This window comes from Solanum stenotomum, chromosome 1 (assembly GCF_019186545.1).
Source record: "Solanum stenotomum isolate F172 chromosome 1, ASM1918654v1, whole genome shotgun sequence".
NCBI lineage: Eukaryota > Viridiplantae > Streptophyta > Magnoliopsida > Solanales > Solanaceae > Solanum > Solanum stenotomum.
This window is the reverse complement of record NC_064282.1, coordinates 1,950,505-1,955,764: the sequence shown is the minus strand read 5'-3', so window position 1 is coordinate 1,955,764 and position 5,260 is coordinate 1,950,505.

Sequence of the window (5,260 nt, the reverse complement as noted above, 5' to 3'; positions counted from 1 at the left end):
ATTCGCCTTTGACCTTCGACTATCAAGTTCATGCAAAATGTATCGACAAGAGACAAAAAAAAAAATTGATAAATTAATGAAGGTACTCATAAATTGATATATATATATATATAGAAATAGAAATAATATAATAACTATAATATGGAACATATTAATTAATAAAATTTAAACTAGTTAAAAGTTAAGTAGGGTTCAGTACTTCAGTTGTCAAATGCAATGAATGGAGAAGCTCTCTTATGACTTATTTCTCATTTTATAACCATAAAATCTCAATATTTATGTTGAATAAATGGATTTCCTTTTTTTGCTTTTAGCTCTATCATTTGACCTTATAATTGGCATTAAAGGCATACTAAAATAGTTTTCACTATTTCATTACTAACTTTGCGCACTTCTTAACAAACTATAAATAAAAGGATAATCTTAGGGGTGTTCATAGTTTGGATAAAAATCGAACAAACCGAAAAACTGAACCAAACCGATAAAATAAACCGATTTTATTTGGGTTTGGTTTGGTTTGATTTTAGATTTTAAAAAAACTGATAGTATTTGGTTTGGTTATGGTTTTGATCGAAAAAAACGAATAAATAACCGAATCAAACCGATAAATTATATACATATATTTTATTATTATACATACTTAATATATTATTTTTATAAACAATTTTAAATATCTTATTTATGTTTTCATCAAAATTTCTTTATAATTTACTTATTGAAAGAAAAAATGCTATTGTCTCTTCCTTCTAGGCCAAAATAGTAAATTTTAAATCTTTATTCATAGTAAATTTAGTGATAGAAAGTTTAGTATTGTCACTCATTTTAACTATTTTTCATTTTGAATGGATTTTAGTTACTTTTTTCACGTTTTGAATGAATTATTTATTTTATTTTTGTGTATGGTTAATAACCGAATAACTGAACCAAACCAAATCGAAATCGATAACAACCAAACCGATAAATGTATATTATATTTGGTTTGGTTTGGTTTTGATATTTTTAAAACCGAGTAAGTTGGTTTGGTTTTAATTTTGGCCAATAACCGATCCAAACCAACCCGTGAACACCCATAATCTTATTACTCCCTCCGTTCATTTTTATATGTCATCAATTTCTATAAATAGTTGGATCATAATACTGGTCACTTCATAAAATCAATGCATAAATTACCATGTTTTTCGTATTATACCCTTGATAGAGTAGTTAATTAGTCTTTAAAATACATATTTTGACCAACCTAGGAAAACTAATAAGAAATTAATATTTATTGGAGTACTCTATACATTGATTTATTACTCTCTTCATTCACTATTCTATTAAATCTGATATTGAAATAAACTCAAAATTTTAAATAATCATCCAAATGCATTTTAATTTTTGAAATCTAGCATATTCATCATTTATTAAAAAGTTGACTTAAGAAAACATTAAATAAGGGTAGAAGGGTAAATTACTTAATTTCTTAATGCAAATGCAATCTAAAAAGGTGACATATAAAAAAGAACGGACGGAGTATATCAACCTTTAAATATAATAAATACAATGTTTTGAAATGTAATAGGAAAATGACTATAATTAATGATAAATGTAAATTATGAACTAGAGTAAAATTATCCATTAATTTCATAAAGTAGACAAGTATTGTTGAGATCCCAAAATAGTATAGTGGACAACTATTGTTGAACGGAGAAATAATTGATTTCTTGTTTTATATTTCATTTGTCCCTAATTACTTGTCCACTTTTGAATTGACACACATATTAAGAAAACAATGATTGACATAGTGAGTTTACTATTTTATCCTTATTGATTATGAAGTGGATGATTTAAAATTTAGAATTTTCAAGAAATTCTACATTTTTCAAAACTAATCAATTGAGGGTATAATAGATAAAAAAAATTGTCATTTCTTGAATTATCAAAATGGACCGTAAAAAGAGACAAGTAAAAAAGAAAACTTGGACAAATAATTAGAGATAGAGGGAGTAACTAACATTAACTCCTCTTATCTTAAGTTTATTGAGATCCTACACTAATTAATACTCCCTCTATTCATATTAATTGAATTTTTGAGGTTTTTTTCATTGTTCAAAATAATTGAATTGTTTAAAGTTTTAGATGAATATTTATTTATTTTTCCATATTTACACTTTCTTATTTAATGAAGTTTGATTATTTTTTAGGAGATAAATTGAACTACTATATTTATGATTTTATAAAGGACAATAATAAAAATATAATTTAAATTATGTCATTATATTTTTTTTTTTTAATAAATGTGTATTATCTTACAAATAAAGTTAATACCATGATAAAATATGTACTTCATTTATTATTTTACAAAAAATATACAAAGTCTATAATGCACAATGTGAACGGAAGGAGTAAAAACGTAGCGTACAAATTACAATGCATTTGTTCTCGCAGTTATTGCTAATTTGTCGTAATGTTTAAGTAGGCTGTTGACCAATCAATCCAATTATTTGATATTTTCTTGTTTAAATTTATTTGTATTACTTTTTATTTTAATCTATTTCAAGAAAAGTATATGTTTTTTTTATAATTTTTTAATTTCAACTTTTTCATAAAGTTTAAAATCTATTTTTACTTTGTAAAATTTCATATCAAATTCAAATCGCATACGAAGTAGCATTACTTAGACCATCCTTTTTTTTAGCAATAAACTCTACCAAAAGAAAGTAAAATTGAAAGTGTCTTGTTGGATCACTTTATTGAAAAAGTTTCACTTTAACTGAAGTTCGTAAAGATACTTATATAAAACTTTTTAAAATGGAATAAAACTCACTACCTATTATTTTATTTTGTTATTGAGAAGTCATTTGCTTGAACAAACAAGGCTAAACAAGAAATTACTTGTACTAAATTGTTCCTTTCTTTTTTCATCTAAATATTTAATATTTCTCATCCATTTTAATTTGTTTGTCTAACTTTAATTTGAATGAACTTTAAGAAAGTAAAAAATACTTTTAATTTTTGTCGATTTTCAATTAAAATTTTCTTTTATTTATTTAAGGAGCTTTACCTCTGTTTCCTTGATTTCCTTTTCACAATCTTATAAGAGAATAAAATGGTCAATTAGTCTATTTCTTGTACAATTATTTTAATCAACATTATTCAAAATTTATAATGTTGATAATATTTATCTGTTAAACCTAATGAGATGATTTACTAGAACACAAATATATATATATATATTATTTTAGATTAAAATGTTTAAATTAATTTAATTCACATCACTTAGAATTTATAATATTATAGATTTTTATTTTACACTTAATGAAATAATTTATTGTCATACATATATATCTATACAACTTATTTTAGATTAAAATATTAAAATTGTTCAATTAAAAATACTTTAAAAATAACTTTGTAAATAAATATTGAGCTCGTGCAAAATATTTTGCCACTAGTATATATTAAATAAGTGGTCACTCGACTATACATGTCTCACAAGACAACGCTATATTGGGGAATTGCGATATTCCAATAAGAGAGGTCCCAATAGAAAAAGATGAAAACAAGTTGCAAAGGCAATTATAAGTTGAGTTCCCATTATGGTATGGGCTGTGAGCATTTGTCACTTGCAGAAAAAGTCATGAACATTGCAAATAAAATCAAGGGAAAAGGATTAAATGTCCTTAAACTATGTGAAAGAAATAGAAATGTCATTTGTTTTTATTTTGGTTCAAAAATGTTTTCACCGTCGATACTTTGGTTAAAAAATGTCCTTATTGTTATTTAATGGGTCATAAATGCTCATTTTTCAAATAAAATATATTATTTATTTTCTTTTTTAATACATTCTTTTTCTAATAATATTTTTTAAATTAGCAAATATTTCTCTTACTTCAATTCAGAAAAAAAATAAAAAAATTCTTATCTTATAATAATTATTTTTTATGACGTATATACTATGATCTTATATATATGGCATATATTATCTGCCGAAAGGGTACATGAAGTTATTCTATTTTAATTGATAAAATGAGATTATGAAGAAATAACCTACATTATTATTTGTTAAAGTGATTTTAAAAGAAAGAAAACAAGAACATTGTTCTTTAATAATATGTTAATTAGGAAGAAGATATGTTTAAAAAGAAAAAAATATATATTTATTTGACAAAGGGTATTTTTGACCAATTTAGTAACTATAGGGGCATTTCTGGAGCAAAATATTAAGTGCAAGAGCATTTTTGAACCAAAGTATTGACGTCAAGGATATTTTTGAGCCAAATTATAGACGGTGGACATTTTTGTTACTTTCACATAGTTTAAGGGCATTTTTGATTGGTTGAAGTCAATACCTCTCTTTTTAAAATGCATTTGAAACTGAGTTATAATTTGAAGTTTATGAATTTCAAAACTTTTTTATCATATTGTGACTTGTTTTAGTAACTGAGTTTGTAATTGAATATTTATACATGTATAACAAGGTTTTAATAAAAATATAGAATCTAATCAAAAAGTTAAATAGAATATACTAGCTATCATATTAAGTACTTCACTCTTTTAATGTATTTATTTTATCCCCAAAAGAGTGTTTTTTATTTCATATTTACTAAGTTTTCAATTTTATATTCTACGTGACAATTTAAGACTACAAGATATTTTCTTCGATTTTATATAAGTTGATCATATTGCTAAAAATTGTTGTCTCATACTAGTGGTCCGTCTTATCAAATTAAGAAAAAATTACATATATACACATCTTTAATTACCATATTTTTTATTATTTCCTACCATTCTAAAATATTACAAAAATCACTCTTTTTCCTCCAAAACCCACTATTCGAGATACATAACTCTTCAACTCCCAAATACACGTTTCTCTTCCTATTTTCACTCCATCAATCTCTTTCTATTTTTACTCTGTCAATCTTTACTTCCTTCATCACATTTTGAAATTTCAAATTTGTTCTCTCTCTAGTCAATCAATTTCAACTTTCTCAATAGGTAGTTTTTTTCTTTTTCTTTTCCAACTTATAGTTGATCCTTTTTATGTTCTATTTTTTTAATATTATTATTCATCTACAAAGTTTCGATGCATATAGATGATGATGCTCCTTCTTTTCGACTTTAAAATCGACTGTGCAAAAAATGCCCCAAAAAGGAGAAAAAAGTCAGATTGTTGGTGGCTCCGACAAGGACTTTGGGTCGAATTGTTAAAAAAATAATTGATTTTTTGTTGTTCATCTTTTTTTAATACAAACGGGGGAGGGGGAGGGGGAGGGGG